Source organism: Rhinolophus sinicus, chromosome 18 (genome assembly GCF_057876585.1).
Source record: "Rhinolophus sinicus isolate RSI-liver-muscle chromosome 18, RSI-T2T, whole genome shotgun sequence".
Taxonomy (NCBI): domain Eukaryota; kingdom Metazoa; phylum Chordata; class Mammalia; order Chiroptera; family Rhinolophidae; genus Rhinolophus; species Rhinolophus sinicus.
Genome location: NC_142518.1, coordinates 76,459,914 through 76,479,815, shown reverse-complemented (window position 1 = coordinate 76,479,815; position 19,902 = coordinate 76,459,914). Strand labels below are relative to the sequence as shown.

Sequence of the window (19,902 nt, the reverse complement as noted above, 5' to 3'; positions counted from 1 at the left end):
ATAGATCCCAGGAGGAAGTTTCTGTGGAAATATTGTAAAATGGCATTTAGTAGCTTCCATAATAGACATATCAGCAGATTTGACCACGTATCTGTAATAAGGGTCCATTTCACACTCAAAACAAACAAACAAACAAACAAACAAACAAAAAAAACAGAGCAACAACAACAACAAAAAAAAAACCCAAAACAAAACTCACCCTCCTAATACTGGGCAAGTAAGTCATCATGAACCACATACGCTAAAATAAAACCAATCAACTTCAGAATTGCCAGGGTGGCCAATTTAGAATATTCTAGTTCAAATAGATGTTTCCTTGGCCTCAATTTCAGACAACATTAAAATAACCTTATAAGGATTGCTTGTTACCAGGATAAATTTTAAATTCAGAACCTTTTATGTTCCAATCTCATTCTTATGGCTACTTTTCTCTTTCTAACTCTCTCACTGCTCCATATCTCCAGCCAGAGGACAGACATATAGAACAGAAATATGGAAATTCAAGTAGTGAGAGGATGAGGATATAGGATTAGGAAAGGCTTGAGATGGGGGGACAAGGGTCACTCAAAGCCTTTCCCAAGACATGGAACACATTTAAGACCCATTTTGAAAAGTACATATATACCATTTAACTTAACTTTAGTATACATTCCATTTTTACAATGAGCTTACTTTATTGATGAATATTATCGTAACCGAACAGTGAAGCTTAGAATTTTCTGTTGGTAACTCTAAACTCTGTTTAGAGTTTCTATTTAGAGTTATCTGCATGTTTGTGGACTGTAGCTACCATTTACACTTGTTCAACTACTGTTTTTACCTGTTCAGAAAGTCAGAACAGAACAATCAGCTTTCTGCACTTGCCATTGCACAAAAGGTATCCTAGTTACTACTATAAACATTTTCTTAGTTTTCCTCTTTCCTGATCTCCCATAGATAACCATGTTGGACATGGCTAACCATTTCTGTTTCTACTTCCTTGAAAATGTGGTCTTATTGTCCTGCTCCTTCATGGACCATTCTTTATGTGAGTGGCATTTCTTCTCCTTTTTCTTCCTTTCCTAGTGCACTCTTTGTCCTTTCACAATCCTTTCTTTATACTCATTCATCTTGGATGGCATCCATTGCAAGATATAACTCATGTTGGGTAATTTCCTAATCTGTGGGTGGCCGGTGGCATATCCCGATTTTGTGGGACCAGATACTTCATATAATTTGAAAAGAAAGCTCCCTTTAAGTAAAAGCAACAATATGTCAGAAACATGGCGGCGTGATTGGCACTCCTTGAAATCTCCCTTGGAAGTTACAACAAATTGAACAGCTAAGGATACCATAATTCAGCAAAAGATACCCTTCACAACGCACAAGCATGTCTGAGAGATCCAGTCATTGTAACATCTAAAGGTGGGCAAATTGGTGCAAACAAGGGAAGAAGGAAGGGGAAAATGCGAGACATGGCTGAAGCTTGTGAACACAGCCCGGAGAACACTGCAGTTCCCGGAAGAGGAAAGGATTGAGACTGCAGGTGCACTTTCTGTGGCCCATAGTCCTGACTGAGGGATCAGCATGTAATATAGCTGAAGCAAGAGATCAGGTCAGAGACCTTGGGGCAAAGACCAAACATAGAAGGGTGAGAACTGTGGTTTAAGGCCTCATTGCCAGGCAGAAAAAAAGACATGGAGCCTGGTTGCCTCCCCACACCCTGCCAGAGCTCACCTCTCAGTGTTAGAAGCAGGTGCCAGAAGAAACCGTAGAAATGTTGGATTAAAGAGCAGAATATATACAGTGCTCACAACTGGACAGACAATCCCAGAGTGGCAGACACACAGTGAGGCTAATTCTGGTGACGGGGAAAGAGCTATAGGGGCTAGACAGCTGTGGGTAGGAGGTCACCATGGCTCCTAGCCAAAAACACACCTGAACCCTCTCCCACCCCACCCTGCCCCCACCTTTCCAGGCTAACCATGCGGACACTCAGGGCTGCTGAGACAAATATGCTCTGCATCTAGCTGCAGGGGCAGCATTGGGATTTCAGAGGCTAGGAACGCCATTGTCCAGTACAACCTCCCAAGAAGGCACTGCCTTGAGACTGAGGTGACCTGATGACAGAGGAAAACCCAACTCCCAGAGAACCTCCCATTGAGCAAGAAGCCAGAACAGTCAAGAGAAAAATAAAATGCTGGAGCACAAGAGAAAATAAAATGTTTCAGAGACACCTACTGGAAAGCAAAAGAAAGACCTCTTCATATCAACCTGCTGCAGAATCCACTGCTACAGATGCCCAGGAAGAGAAATAATAATTTATTAACTGCCATGAATAACCAAGGTAACAAGGCAGCTCAGAAAGAAAATGAAAAATCTCCAGAAAATGAACTTAAAGACATGGAAATATGTGACTTAAATGACAAACAATTCAAGATTGCAGTTAATAAAAAACTCAATGAGATGCAATAAAACAAAATAAAATCAATGAACAAAATGAATACTTTACCTTCTTTATCCAATCATCTATCGAAGGACACTTTGGTTGTTTCCATATCTTGCCCACCGTAAATAAAGCTGCAATGAACATCGGAGCACATATATCTTTAGGGATAAATGTTTCCAGATTTTTGTGTACATACCCTGGAGAGGGATTGCTGAGGGATATGGTAATTCTATTCTTAATTTTTTGAGGAACCTCCACACTGTCTTCCATAACGGCTACACCAATCTGCATTCCCACCAACAGTGTATGAGGGTTCCTTTTTCTCCACAGCCTATCCAAAACTTGTTATTATTTGTCTTGTTGATGATAGCCATTCTAACAGGTGTGAGGTGATATCTCATTGTCATTTTTATTTGCATTTCTCTGATGATTAGAGATGTTGAGCATCTTTTTATAAGTTTATTGGCCATTTGTATGTCCTCTTTGGAGAAATGTTTCTTCAGGTGCTCTGCCCATTATTTAAGGGGATTGCTTGTTCTTGTTGTTTTTTGTTGAGTTGTATGAGTTCCTTTTATATTTTGGATATTAGTCCCTTATCAGAGGTGTTGCTTGCAAAAATCTTCTCCCATTCGGTCGGTTACCTCTTTGTTTTGTCGATGGTTTCTTTAACTGCGCAGAAGCTTCTTAGTTTGATATACTCCCATTCATTTGTTTTAGCTTTTATTTCCCTAGCCTTTGAAGTCAAATTCATAAAATCCTCTTTGAACCCAAGGTCCATAAGTTAAGTACCTATGTTTCCTTCTATGCAGTTTATTGTTTCAGATCTGATATTTAGGTCTTGATATATTTTGAGTTAATTTTGGTACACAGTGACACAATGGAAAACAATACTTCCATAAGAAAAAAATGCCATTTGCAACAATGTGGATGGATCCTGAGATTATTATCCTAAGTGAAACAAGTCACAGAAAAAGTAAAGAACCTGAAGACGTTATCAAAATGGCGTCATGAGGTTAGCCTCTGTAAAGCTCCTCTGGAATTTACAACTAATCGAACAACAATAACTCCACAAAGGACTCCCTGCACAGCAGACAGGCAAGACGAAGAAGCACACTACTGAATTCACCTAAGGGTGGGTGAATCGCGTGACCAGGGGAGGAGGGAAGGGAGAAGTGCGGAGACGGAGCCACGCAGGCGCAGGACGCACACCTAGCTCAGTGCTCTGAACTCGCTGCATCCCGGAACTACCACAGATGCAGGAAAGGGTAGAACTCGGACTGCTAGGACTCCGCTTATGGCCCACAGGGCTGAGGGCGCAGCACATAACACGGCTGAACCCAACGCTCACGGTAGAGACCTCGGAGAAAAGACTGAGGGAAGAAGGCTGAAAACAGTGGTTAAAGCCCTCACTGCCGAGCAGAGAATGGAAACCTTAGGCACTGAGACTAGCCGCCGCCTCCCTACCCTCCCAGAGCTCACATCTAGCCCCCACCTGCCTGGTGCTAGAAGGGGAAGAGTAGCAGTGTCAGATAAAAAGAACAGAATATTTGCTATTCTGAAAACTGTGGACCACAGACACAGATTCGTAGCCCGACTAGTTATGGCAAAGGGGAGAGAGCTCTGGAAGCAGGAACGGCTGTGGTGGTGGTCGCTACCATTGCTCTGGGCCACATCTCACAACTCACCCCGCCCCTAGTCCCATCTATCTGGACGGATCCCTGCAGGAGTAAACAGAACGGCTGAAATATATGGGCTCTGAATCTGGTGCAGGAGAGCTTTGGAACTTCAAAAGCTCTCCGCACATCCACAGGGACACTGCGCCCTGTGACCCAGGTGAACTATTAACAGAGGAGAAGCCCGTCTCACAGGGAATCGACCCATTGTGTGAGAAGCTGGAATAGTGCAGAGAAAACATAGCACTACCGTGTGAGAAAGAAAAATAAGGCTGCAGTCAGAAAGAAAATAAAACATTCTACCAACAAGAACTGGAAAACAAAAGAAAGACCTCTTCCTACCAACCTGTTGCAGAAGCCACTCCTGTAGATGTCTAGGAAGAGAAATAAAAAATCAGCAATTGCCATGAATAACCAAGGCAAAAAGACAGGTCAGAAAGAAAGTGAAAAGTTTCCAGAAAAAGAACTTAAAGACATGGAAATATGTGACACAAATGACAGAGAATTCAAGATTGCAGTTCTGAAAACACTCCACGAGATGCAAGAAAATGCAGAAAGGCAGTTTAATGAACTCAGAAACACAATCAAAGAACAACATGAGTATTTTACTAAAGAGATTGAAATTTCAAAAAAGAACTAAATAGAATTTCTGGAGAACAAGAAATTAACAGAAGAAACTAAGAATGAAATAACCAGCTTATGTAGTAGAGTTGACCAGATGGAGGAAAGAATCAGTGACATGGAAGACAGAAACCTGGAACTTACACAGATGGAAGAAGAAAGAGACTTGAGACTTCAAATAAATGAAAGAACTCTACAAGAACATTCTGACTCCATCAGAAAGAGCAGTATAAGAATAATGGGGAGTTCTGGAAAAATGGCGGCGTGAGGTGAGCCTCTGTAAAGCTTCCCTGGAATTTACAAAGAATCGAACAACAAAAACTCCACAAACGACTCCCTGCACAACAGACAGGCAAGACGAAGAGGCCCACTACCGACTGAAATCATCTACAGGTGGGAGATTCGTGCGAGTGGAGGGAGGAGGAAAGGGAGAAGTGCGTGGAGATGGAGCTGTGTGGGCGCAGGACGCAGACCTAGCTCAGTGCGCTGAGCTCGCTGCTTCCCGGAGCTACTGCAGCTGTGGGAGAGGGAAGAACTCGGACTGCTAGGGCTCCGCCAGGGCTCCACAAGGCTGAGGGAACAGCATATAACACGGCTGAACCCAACGCTCATGGCAGAAACCTCGGAGAAAAGACTGAGGGAAAAAGGCTGAAAACGGTGGTTTAAGCCCACACTGCCGAGCAGAGAACGGAGCCTTAGGCACTGAGACTAGCCGCCCCCTCCCTCCCCTCCCAGAGCTCGCCCCGCCCCCACCTGCCCGGTGCTAGAAGCGAAACAGTAGCAGTGTCAGATCAAAACAACAGAAAATTTGCTATATTTGAGAACTGTGGCCCACAAACACAAATTCACAGCCCAACTAGTTCCAGCAAAGGGGAGAGAGCTGTGGAAGCAGGACGGGCTGTGGTGGTGGTTGCCGCCATTGCTCTGGGCCACCTCTCACAACTCACCCCGCTCCTGACCCCACCTATCTGGGCGGATCCCTGCAGGAGTAAACAGAACTGCTGAAACATACGGGCTCTGAATTAGGAGCTGGAAGAGCTTTGGAACATCAAAAGCTCTCCACATACCCACCGGGACACTGCGCCCTGTGACCTAGACGAACTATTAACAGAGGAGAAGCCCGTCTCCCAGGGAATCCCCCCATTGTGTGAGAAGTTGGAATAGTGCAGAGAAAACATAGCACTACTGTGTGGGAGAAGGAAAATAAGTTGCAGTTGGAGAAATAATAAAACATTCTACCAACAAGTACTGGAAAACAAAAGAAAGACCTCTTCCTATCAACCTGTTGCAGAAGTCACTCCTGTAGATGTCTAGGAAGAGAAATAGTAAACCAGTAATCGCCATGAATAACCAAGGCAACAAGATAGCTCAGAAAGAAAGTGAAAAATCTCCAGAGAAGGCACTTAAAGATACAGAAATATGTGACTTAAATGACAGAGAATTCAAGATTGCAGTTCTGAAAAAACTCAATGAGATACAAGAAAACACAGATAGGCAGTTAAATGAACTCAGAAACTCAATCAAAGGACAGCATGAGCATTTTACGAAAGAGATTGAAATTTTGAAAAAGAACCAAAGAATTTCTGGAGATTAAGAACTCAATAGAAGAAATTCAGAATGAAATAACCAGCTTATGTAGTAGAGTTGACCAGATGGAGGAAAGATCAGTGACATCAAAGATAGAAACCTGGAAATGACACAGATAGAAGAAGAAAGGGACTTCAGACTTAAAAGAAATGAAAGAAATCTACAAGAACTTTCTGATTCCATCAGAAAGAGTGATCTAAGAATAATGGGCATACCAGAAGGAGAAGAAAGAGAGAAGGGAACAGAGAATATATTCAAACAAATTGTCGATGAGAACTTCCCAAATTTGTGGACAGAACTGGACCCTCGAATCCAAGAAGCAAATAGAACACCTAGTTACCTCAATCCCAACAGGCCTTCTCCAAGGCACATTGTATTGAAGCTGTCTAAAATCAATGACAAAGAAAGAATCCTCAAGGCAGCCAGGGAAAAGAAGACGGTAACTTACAAAGGAAAGCCCATTAGATTATCATCAGATTTTTCAGCAGAAACACTACAAGCCAGGTGGGAGTGGAACCAAATATTCAAACTACTGAAAGAGAGAAATCATGAGCCAAGAATAATATATCCAGCAAAGACATCCTTTAGATATGAAGGAGGAATAAAGACCTATCCAGACATACAGAAGCTGAGGGAATTTTCAAATACATGACCTGCACTACAAGAAATACTAAAGGAGGCTATTCGACCACCATCAATAGGGACAATTTGTAGCAACCAAAAATCAAAAAGGGGGAGAGTAAAGGCCTGAGCCGTTATATGGGAATGGAGAAAGTAAGCATGCTGAAGAAAATGGAATACTCTAAATATCAAACTTTATTTTACATAAATTTAAGGGTAACCACTCAAAAAAAATCCAGAACTGAAACATATACTGAAATAAAAGAAGAAACAGAGGGAAACATCATAGAATACCACCACACAGAAATAATAGACAACAACAAAAAGGCAAAGAAACAATGGAGACACAGCCTTACCAGAAAACTAAAGATAGAATGACAGGAAATCCTCACATATCAATAATCACCCTAAATGTAAATGGACTGAACTCACCAATAAAAAGGCACAGAGTGGCAGATTGGATCAAAAAACTAAAGACAACCATATGCTGTCTCCAAGAGACACATCTCAGCTACAAGGACAAGCATAGACTCAAAGTGAAAGGGTGGAAATTGACACTCCAAGCAAATGGTACCCAGAGAAAATCAGGTATAGCCATAATGATATCAGATGAAACAGACTTCAAGGTGAAAAAGATAACAAGAGACAAAGATGGACATTTCATAATGGTGAAGGGGACTGTACAACAATAAGACATAACAGTCATCAATATTTATACCCCCAATCAGGGAGCACCGAAATACACCAAGCAACTACTTACAGAACTAAAGTTAGAAATTGACCAAAACAGAATTATACTAGGGGACTTAAATACATCATTGACAGCTATGGATAGATCATCCAAACAGAAAATAAATAACGAAATAGTAGCCATAAATGACACATTAGATGAAATGGACATAAATGACATTTTAGAGCACTTCATCCTAAAACATCAGACTATACATTCTTTTCTATTGTACATGGAACATTCTCAAGGATCGACCATATATTGGGATATAAAATCAGCCTCAGCAAATTTAAGAAGACTGAAATCATACCGTGCATATTCTCCGATCACAAGGCTTTGAAATTGGATATCAACTGTAAAAAGAAAGCGGGAAAAAACACAAATACATGGAGATTAAACAACATACATTTAAAGAAGGACTGGGTCAAAGAAGAAGTTAGAGGAGAGATCAAAAGATACATAGAAACAAATGACAATGAAAATACATCCTACCAACATTTTAGGGATGCAGTGAAAGCAGTTTTGAGAGGGAAATTTATCTCATTACAGGCCTATCTCAAGAAATATGAAAAATCCCAAATAAATAATCTCATGTTACACCTTAAAGAACTAGAAAAAGAAGAACAATTAAAACCCAAGGTCAGCAGAAGAAAGGAAATAACAAAAATTAGAGCAGAACTAAATGAAATAGAAAACAAAAAGACAATTGAAAAAATTAATGTGACAAAGAGCTGGTTCTTTGAAAAGATTAACAAAATTGACAAACCCTTGGCTAGACTAAAAAAGATAAAAAGAGAGAAGACACTAATTAACAAAATCAAAAACGAAAAAGGGGAAGTTATCACTGACACCGCAGAAATACAAAAGATCATCCAAGAATACTATGAAGGACTATATGCCACCAAATTCAATAACCTAGAAGAAATGGATAAGTTCTTAGAAACATATAGCCTTCCAAGGCTGAACCATGAAGAACTGGAAAATCTAAACAGACCGATCACCAGTAATGAAATTGAGGCAGTCATCTAAAACTTCCCAACAGCAAAAGTCCAGGACCAGATGGCTTCACTAGTGAATTCTACCAAACCTTCAAAGAGGATTTAATACCAATCCTGCTCAAACTCTTCCAAAAAGTTGAAGAAGAGACAGTCTCCCTAACTCACTTTATGAGACCAACATTACCCTGACACCAAAACCTGGTAAGGACAGCACAGAAAAAGAAAACTACAGACCAGTATCTCTGATGAATACCAATGCAAAAATCCTAAATAAAATTCTAGCAAATCGAATACAACAATGCATTAAAAAGATTATTCATCACGACCAAGTGGGGTTCATCCCCGGGGCACAAGGATGGTTCAACATACGCAAATCCATCAATGTGATACATCACATAAACAAAATAAAGGACAAAAATCATATGATTATATCAATTGATGCAGAAAACGCATTTGACAAGATACAACATCCATTTATGATTAAAGCACTTAATAAAATGGGTATAGAAGGAAAATACCTTAACATAATAAAGGCCATATATGACAAGCCCTCTGCTAATCTTATAATTAATTGTGAAAAACTGAAGATCTTTGCTCTACGTTCAGGAACATGACAGGGCTTTCCCCTATCACCTCTGCTTTTCAACATAGTGTTGGAAGTCCTTGCCAGAGCAATCAGGCAACAGAAAGAAATACAAGGCATCCAAATTGGGAATGAAGAAGTTAAATTATCACTCTTTGCAGATGACAAGATGCTATATATAGAAAACCCTAAAGACTCCACCAAAATGATATTGGAAACAATCAATGAATACAGTAATTTTGCTAGCTACAAAATCAATGTACAAAAGTCCGTTGCTTTCCTATATTCTAACAATGAAATCTCAGAAAAAGAAATACAAAAAACAATTCCTTTTGCAATTGCAGCAAAAAGAATGAAACACCTAGGACTAAACTTAACCAAGGATGTGAAAGACCTATATGCTGAAAACTCTAAGACATTTTTGAAAGAAATTGAAGAAGACACAAAGAAATGGAAAGACATTCCGTGCTCATGGATTGGAAGAATCAACATAGTTAAAATGGCCATATTTCCCAAAGCAATATGCAGATTCAATGCAATCTCCATCAACATCCCATAACTTTTTTTAAAGAAATAGAACAAAAAATCATCAGATTTGTTTGGAAACACAAAAGACCCCAAAAGGCTAAAGCAATGTTAAGAAAAAAAAAAAAAAAAACAATAATGGAGGTATCACACTTCCTGTCTTTGGCTTGTACTACAGGGCTACAATAATCAAAACAGCATGGTATTGGTAGAAAAACAGACACGTAGACCAATGGAATAGAATTGAGAACCCAGAAATAAAACCACATAAATATGGACAGATGATTTTTGACAAAGAAGCTGAAAACATACAATGAAGGAAAGACAGCCTCTTCAGTAAATGGTGCTGGGAGAATTGGATAGCCACGTGCAAAAGAATGAAACTGGACTGCTATTTGTCACCATGTACTAAAGTTAATTCAAAATGGATCAAAGACCTAAGCATAAGTCCTGACACAATAAACTGCATAGAAGAAAACATACGTACTAAAATCATGGACCTTGAGTTCAAAGAGCATTTTATGAATTTGCCTCCAAAGGCAATGAAAGTAAAAGCTAAAATAAACGAATGGGACTATATGAAACTTAAAAGCTTCTGCACAGTAAAAGAAACCATCAACAAAATAAAGAGGCCACCAACTGAATTGGAGAAGATTTTTGCAAATAGTGCCTCTGATAAGGGGCTAATATCCAGAATATACAAGGAACTCATGCAACTCAACAACAAAAAAACTGACAATCCAATTGAAAAATGGGCAGAGGATTTGAAGAGACATGTCTCCAAAGAGGACATACAAATGGCAAATTGACATATAAAAAAATGCTCAACATCACTAATCATCAGAGAAATGCAAATCAAAACTACAATGAGATATCACCTCACCCCAGTCAGAATGGCTATCATCCACAAGACAAATAGTACCAAGTGTTGGAGAGGCTGTGGAGAAAAAGGAACCCTCATACACTGTTGGTGGGAATGCAGACTGGTGCAGCCGTTATGGAAGGCAGTGTGGAGGTTCCTCAAAGAATTACGAATAGAATTGCCATATGACCCAGCAATCCCTCTCCTGGGTATCTACCCAAAAAATCTGAAAACATTTAGAGATAAAGACACGTGTGCTCCAATGTTCATTGCAGGTTTCTTTACGGTGGCCAAGACATGGAAACAACCAAAATGTCCTTCGATAGATGAATGGATAAAGAAGTTGTGGTATATATACACAATGGAATACTATTCGGCAGTAAGAAAAGATGATATAGGAACATTTGCGACAACATGGATGGATCTTGAGAGTGTAATGCTGAGCGAAATAAGTCAGACAGAAAAAGCAGAGAACCATGTGATTTCACTGATATGTGGTATATAAACCAAAAGCAACAAAAGAACAAGACAAACAAATGAGAAACAGAAACTCATAGACACAGACAATGGTTTGGTGGTTGCCAGAGGGTAAGGGGGGTGGGGGGTGGGGGGTGGGAGATGAGGGTAAGGGGGATCAAATATATGGTGATGGAAGGAGAACTGACTCTGGGTGGTGAACACACAAAGGGATTTATAGATGATGTAATACAGAATTGTGCACCTGAAATCTATGTAATTTTACTAACAATTGTCACCCCAACAAATTTAATAAAATAAAATTAAAAACAAAAAAACAAAAAAGAAACACACGTGTGCTCCAATGTTCATTGCAGCTTTGTTTACGGTGGCCAAGACATGGGCATAACCAAATTGTCCTTCGATAGATCAGTGGATATAGAGGTTGTGGTATACACAATGGAATACTATTCGGCGGTAAACAAAGGTGACATAGGAACATTTGTGACAACATGGATGGATCTTGAGAGTATAATGCTTAGCGAAATAAGTCAGACAGAAAAAGCAGAGAACTATATGATTTTACTGATATGTGGTATATAAACCAAAAACACCAAAAGAACAAGACAATCAAATGAGAAACAGAAACGCATAGACACAGACAATAGTTTAGTGGTTACCAGAGGGTAAGCGGGATGGGGGGTGGGAGATGAGGGTAAGGGGGATCAAATATATGGTGATGGAAGGAGAACTGACTCTGGGTGGTGAACACATAATGGGATTTATAGATGATGTAATACAGAATCATACACTTGAAATCTATGTAATTTTATTAACAATTGTCACCCCAATAAATTTAATAAAATAAAATTTAAAAAATAAAAAATAAAAAAAATAAAATAAAATAAAATAAAATGAAAAACACACAAATATACTAGGAGACCTTAATACATCATTGACAGCTATGGATAGATCATCAAAAGATGAAATAAATAATGAAATAGAAGCCATAAATGACACATTGGATGAAATGGACATAATTGACATTTATAGAACACTTCATCCGAAAACATCAGACTATAAATTTTTTTCTAGTGCACATGGAACATTCTCAAGGATAGACCATATATTGAGACATAAATCTAGGCTAGGCAGATTTAAGAAAATTGACATCATACCAAGAATATTCTCTGATCACAAGGCTTTGAAATTGGATATCAACTCCAAAAAGAAAGCAGGAAAAATCACAAATACGTGGAGATTAAACAACATACTCTTAAATAGCGATTGGGTCAAAGAAGAAATTAGAGGAGTGATCAAAATTTACATAGAAACAAATAAGAATGAAAATGTGTCCTACCAAATTTTTTGTGATGCAGTGAAAGCACTTTTAAGAGGGAAATTTATATCATTACAGGCCTATCTCAAGAAACAAGAAAAATCCCAAATAAATAACCTCACCTGACACTTATAGAACTAGAAAAAAAAGAACAAATGAAACCCAAGGTCAACAGAAGAAAGGAAATAATAAAAATCAGAGCAGAACTAAATGAAATAGAGAACAAAAAGACAATAGAAAAAATTAATGTGACAAAGAGCTGGTTCTTTGAAAAGATTAACAAAATTGACAAACCCTTGGCTAGACTAAAAAAGATAAAAATAGAGAAGACACTAATTAACAAAATCAGAAACGAAAAAGGGGAAGTTATCACTGACACCGCAGAAATACAAAAGATCATCCAAGAATACTATGAAGGAATATATGCCACCAAATTTAATAATCTAGAAGAAATGGACACATTCTTAAAACATATAGCCTTCCTAGCCATGAATAACTGGAAAATCTAAACAGACTGATCACCAGTAAAGTAATTGAATCAGTCATCCAGAACCTTCCCAAAAGCAAAAGTCTGGGACTAGATGGCTTTACTAGTGAATTGTACCAAACCTTCAAAGAGGATTTAATAACTGTTCTACTCAAACTCTTCCAAAAATTTAAGAAGAGACAGTACTCCCCTACTCATTGTAATAGGCCAACATTACCCTGATACAAAAACCTGGTAAGGACAACACAAAGAAGAGAACTACAGACCAAATAAAGATACAAATCATATGATTGTATCATTAGATGCAGAAAAAGCATTTGACAAGATAGGACATCCATTTATCATTAAAATACTTAATAAAATGAGAATAGAAGGAAAGTACTTAAATATAATAAAGGCTATATATGACAAACCCTCAGCTTATATCATACTTAATGGTGTAAAATTGAAAGATTTTTCCTGTGAAGTCAGGAACAAGACAGGGATGCCCCCATTCACCAGTGTTATTCTAAATAGTATTGGAAGTCCTAGCTAGAGTAATCAGGCAAGAGAAAGAAATAAAAGGCATCCAAATTGGGAATGAAGAAGTTGTCACTTTTTGCAGATAACATGAGTCTTTCTACAGAAAACCCTAAAGACTCCACCATAAAACTATTAGAAATAATAAGGAAATACAGTAAAATTGCAGGATACAAAATTAATGTACTAAAGTCCATTGCATTCATATATACTAAAAATGAAATTTCAGAAAAAGAAATGAAAAGAAATTCCTTTGCAATTGTAAAAAAAAAGAGTAAAATACTTAGGAATAAACTTAACAAAGAATGAGAAGGACCCATACACTGAAAGCTATAAAACATTATTGAAAGAAATTGAAGAAGACACAAAGAAATGGAAAGATATTCCGTGCTCATGGATTGGAAGAATCAACATAGTTAAAATGGCCATAATACCCAAAGCAATATACAGATTTAACAATCTCCATCAAAATCCCAATGGCATTTTATCAAGAAATATAACAAATAAATAATCAGATTTGTATAAAATCACGAAGACCCCACATAGCCAAAGCAACCCTAAGAACAAGACTGGGATAGCACACTTCCTTTCTTCAAGTTGTATTACAAAGTGACATTAATCAAAACAGCATGGTATTGGCAGGAAAACAGTCACAAGATTAATGGAATAGAATTAAAAACCCAGAAATAAACTCACATATATATGGGCAGATAATTTTTGACAAAGGAGCTAAAGACGTACAATGCAGAAAAGACAGCCTCCTCAATAAATGGTGCTGGGAAAATTGGAAAGCCATGTGCAAAATAATGAAACTAGACTGCTATCTGTCACCGTGTATGAAAATTAACTCAAAATGGATCAAAGACCTAAATATAAGACCTGAAACAACAAATTGCATAGAAGAAAGCATAGGTACTAAACTTATGAACCTTGGGTTCAAAGAGGATTTTATGAATTTGATCTCAAAGACAAAGAGAGTAAAAGCAAAAATAAATGAATAAGAATATGAGGTATGACAATCAAGTCCGCGAACTTGTTGCAATTATATCGCTAACCATTTTTTTTTTTTTTTTCATATCACAGGGATTATTCGTTATGATTTTGTACCAACTGGGCAAACAGTTAGTCAACTTTATACTATTTGGAAGTGCTGAAAAGGTATGTGTAAAAGTTTGACGACCTGAACTTTTCACCAACAATTTATGGCTCTTGCATCACGACAATGCACCAGCTCACACGGCACTGTCTGTGAGGGAGTTTTTAACCAGTAAACAAATAACTGTATTGGAACACCTTCCTTACTCACCTGATCCATCCCCCAATGACTTCTTTCTTTACCCGAAGATAAAGGAAATATTCAAAGGAAGACATTTTGATGACATTCAGGACATCAAGGGTAATACGATGACAGCTCTGATGACCACTCCAGAAAAAGAGTTCCAGAATTGCTTTGAAGGGTGGACTAGTCACTGTCGTCAGTGCATAGCTTCCCAAGGGGAGTACTTTGAATGTGACCATAGTGATATTCAGCAATGAGTTATGTAGCACTTTTCTAGGATGAGTTCGTGAACTTACTTGTCTGCTTTGTAAATCCATCTTCTTCCTTTCATCCATTATCTTAGACCACAGCACTAGCATTTCTCATCTGGTCTTACTGCCTCCAGTATTTCCCCTTGCAATTCATTACACTGTGGCTAGAGTAATATTTTTATATATAATAATCTGACTGCATTCCTGCCTTTTTCTAAGGTCCTTAAATGGCTTTTCATTACCCATATGTTAAAAGTTTATGCTCCTTAGCATGCTATCCCAGGGCCTGCATGATCTGCCTCCATCTTTCCTCTCCATCGTCTATTCTTGTCATGGCCCCCCTGTCCCATACCCATTTCATGCTTCCTAAACTGCTGGATTTTCTCTATTTTTAAAATTTATTTTTCAATTATGGTTGACATACAATATTATATTAGTTTCAGGTATACATCATAGTGGTTAGACATTTATATACCATACATAGTGACCACTCAAATAAGTCTAGAACCCATCTGACATCATACATAGTTATTACAAAACTATTGACTATATTCCCTATACTGCACTTTATACAGCCTTGTGACTATTTTTATAACAGGCAATTTGTATTTCTTAATCCCTTTCACGATTTTCATCCATTCCCTGCTCTTTTACTGCCAAGCTTTTATACATGCTAGCTAGGTTAAAGCCTGGGAAGTCTTACTTTTTATTGTTCCCCCTCTGCTTTGTGCGGATAACTCCTATTAGTCCTTATTCTTGAAGACTCACTCTTGGGCTTCCTCTCCTTTAGCAAGTCTTTCCTGTCTTCCCTCTGCAGACAAAGTTAAAGGTCTTTTTATGCATGCTACCTCGTGTATAATCTGAGCTTGACACTTATCAAAAGTGGATTGTTATTTCTTCTTTACATACATGTCTTTCTAGCTAAAATTTGAGATATGTGACAGCAGAGACTGTATCTTATACATTGTCACATTCCCTAGCACCTGCCTTATGTCTGCACAGTTAATAACTATAATTTATGGAACATTCACCATGTGCAAAGTGCTTCTAAGTTTATCTCATTTAATCACAATATTATAAGATAGGCTTTATTATTGTTGTTTTATGGATGAGGACAGTGAGATTCAGTGAGGTTAAACCACATACCCAGGTTATACAGCTGGCAGATATGAGAGTCAGCATTTGAACTGAGGTCCCAACTGTGGCTATGAAACCTAAGCTCTTAATAGCTACACTATTTATTACTAAGTATAATTTAAAAATAACTTCAACATATTTGAGCCCTAGTTTTCAGTAAATGTTTAGTGATTGAATGGAGTGTAGATGAGACCTTTTTTTAAGAACACTACAATGTCTCTATCTCCCCCAGAAAATTCTGTGAGCATTGGTCTTTTATATTAAGATTCAGCCTAACCTAAATTTTGGAATAAGACTCAGCCTGATCAGCTCTGGGTTGATGAATGCTAGTTTCTAAACATATCACCCATATCTTACAGGCACTTAGAACAAAGTCCGCAAATTGCTGACTAGACCACAAACTGCAAAGAACGTTTGGCCTTGGGACCCTCTAGATGTACATAAGTTCTGGTTGTATCTCCAAGGGCCAGCTAATCTACCCTGTCTCTCATCCTGACACCTTTCTGCAACCCACTACCTTTAAAAGAAAAGTCTCTCTAGTCATCTGCCATCTCCTATACGCCCCACCCCAATGTTCTGCACTTCCTCCAGTGGCTAGAACTTGTTCGATTACAAATTCCCCTACACCTTCAAGCTCTTCATTAAATGCCCCTTTTCACTTTCTACCTTAGGTTCTCAAACTTCACTGTGCATAACTCTCATTTCAGAAACTTAAAAGAGAGAGAGAGAGAGAGAGAGAGAGAGAGATCAGAGCTCCACCCACAGATATTCAGATTCAGGTAGTACGGGGTGGCCCAAAGCACATTTCATTTTAAAAATTCATAAACAAGTCAGACAGAAAAAGCAGAGAACCATGTGATTTCACTGATTTGTGGTATATAAACCAAAAACAACAAAAGAACAAGACAAACAAATGAGAAACAGAAACTCATAGACACAGACAATAGTTGAGTGGTTGCCAGAGGGTAAGGGGGGCGGGGGTTGGGAGGTGGGAGATGAGGATAAGGGGGATCGAATATATGGTGATGGAAGGAGAAATGACTCTGGGTGATGAACACACAATGGGATTTATAGATGATGTAATACAGAATTGTACACCTGAAATCTATGTAATTTTACTAACAATTGTCACCCCAATAAATTTAATAAAATTAAATTTTAAAAAAATTCATCAGGTATTTCCATTAAGCAGCTTGGGTTAAGGAAAAACAACTGTAAATCTTCCTGTCCAATGAGGGTACCATTTCTTCAGATAATCCTGACGAACACTGCTCATTCTTCCCCATCCCAAGTCTTTAGGCCTGGGGGAATGGGGAAGGGCAGTGGTTTCCCCTTTTTATTCCAAATTGTTTTATTTGAGGTCAGTACTACTGCACTTGCCTGCAAAACCCACTCCCTTTGCGGTTATTGCAATTTAGTTCTCCTGGCCAATCCCTCACATCCACTGAGGACTTTGGTTCCCAGTATTCCTTCCTACACTCAATGCTGCCATCACTCTGAAATGTAAAATATAAATGGAATCCTTTCACATCCTTTCAACTCCTTGACTTCCTCAACTCTAATGAACTTAACTTCCCTTCCACTTCTGCAATCCATTCTCATCACTACCTTTTAAACCAGTGGTTCTCAATCAGAACTGCACATCAGAATGTCTTGCACAGTTCTATAAAATACCAATGTCCAGGGTCCACCCAGAACCTACTATGTCAGGATTTCTGGGTGTGGGATCTGGGTAAATGAGTTTTTTAGCTCCACGGATGATGTGCAGACAGAGTGGAGAATCACAGCTACCCCAGGCTCTTTCGTTATCCAGAATGACCCTTTATCTGAAATATTCAACCCTGTTATCTCATTCATTCTCTGAGCCCAGCCTCCCATCCTGCTAGTGTTACCATTCTTTCAAGCCCTACTCCTACCATGTTTCCCTGAAAATAAGACCTAGCAGGACCATCAGCTCTAATGAGTCTTTTGGAGTAAAAATTAATGTAAGACCCGGTAGCATATCATATCATATCATATCATATCATATCATATCATACCATATCATATCATATATCATGTTAAAGACCTGGTCCTATATTTTATTAAAATAAGAATGGTTCTTATATTAATTTTTGCTCCAAAAGACGCATTAGAGCTGATAGTTCGGTTAGGTCTTATTTTGGGGGAAACACAGTATTTCACCTGTTCTTTGGTCTCATGAAATCCTCCAATTCCTGGATCCCACCATTTTTAGCCAGTTTCTCAGCTTCTCCCTGGCCCAGACTCTGACCCATCATTTAAATTGCTCTTAAGCCAGTTTCCTGGAAACTCTCACCCTTTGACCTTCTCTTGCAATTGTCCTGCAAAACTCTATCCAGACAGAATCCAACCATGAAATCTTCACTTCTATACTGAGGCTACTGAGAGTTGTTAGGGAAAAATCATATAGTCCTGCAGATTGGTGCTCACAGACCCTAGTTGGGTCACCAGTGGTGTTTGACAATGTTTTTCTTGCCCATTGCCAACTTTCTTTCCCATTCTTTACTGAATATTCCAGAATTTTACCAGTTCACTCAAATTTCTGCTTCATCCTCTCCTTCCTTACTTTCGGCATATGAAATTCCTTCTACTTCAATGAGAAAAATGGAGGCCATCAGTTTAGAACTCTTTTGACTTCACTTCCTCTTCCACTCCTATGCATGTATCTCTATCAATAATATCTTCTCCACACACATATCACTGGAAGAAGTGTCCCCTCCTTGCCTAAGGCTTATCCCTCCACTGGTGCCCTAGATCTTAGTCCTTCTAATTTCTCCAGGGGTCTCACTTCATCAGTTATCTTCTTATATCTTCAATCTCTCCCTCTCTACTGACACTTCCTATTTAGCTTAAAAGACACGCTGAGATCTCTTTTGTCCTTAAAATTAAAACCTTTTTCTGCCTTGTATCTTTCTCTAGCTGCTATAGTCTCTCAGCCTTTCCTTCTTTAGCTTAAACTTCTTGAAAAGGCAATCTAGACTTCCTTAGCCCTCACTCCTTGAACCACTGCAATGAGTCCTAGATCACAAATTAACTTCCTCCTTGAAAATGGCCATTCTTTGGTCCTTACCATGGTTGATCTCTCCGTCAAAAACTGACATTGCCAACCATAAACTTCATGGAACTAACTCCTCCCTGTCTTCTTTCATGCAACACTTTTCTAGAGTCTATTCCTACATTTCTGGGTCTTTGATTGATTCTTTAAATAGTATTTCCCAAGAGCTGTCCTAGGTCCTCATCTCCTCTTATCATCACACCTCTCCCTTAGGTTACCTCATCTACTTGTATGGTTTGAATTACCATCTATACTAGTGACTTCCCATATGTGTTTCCAACCCTAACCTCTCTGCTATACCTTGACCCCATGGAGTTAACTGCCTACTGAACACCTCTATTTGGATGCTTCATAGGCCCCTCACTCTAAATATTTTCACAAGTAAATTAATTCTCCACTGCATTTCCCCACCTAAAATAAGAAGCTACAACTCCTCCTGTGTCCCCTACCTCATCCATCTCCAGCTTCTGCTCCCACCATCTTATTAGTTGCTTATTTCTATTACTTCTTCTTCATAAATATTTGACTGTATTGTCCTATACTATTCATATTGATATAGGCCCTTAAGCCAGGCCACTGTTATTTCTCACCTGCATGACTCCAACAGCCTGACTTGTCTCCTTCCATCCATCTCCCTCAAATCCATCCTTCTCCTGTGGCTAGAGTGATACTGTGGCACACAAGTCTGATATCATTCCCCCGCTTCAATGTTTCCCCATTGGCTTCAGAA

General features: G+C 38.8%; 1 protein-coding gene across 21 annotated transcripts in view; it reads right to left on the bottom strand.

The window, feature by feature from the left end:
- PAK3 (p21 (RAC1) activated kinase 3) overlaps window positions 1–19,902 on the bottom strand; it is a 408,807-nt gene that overhangs the window by 158,497 nt on the left and 230,408 nt on the right. The gene's annotated exons all lie outside the window — the stretch shown is intronic.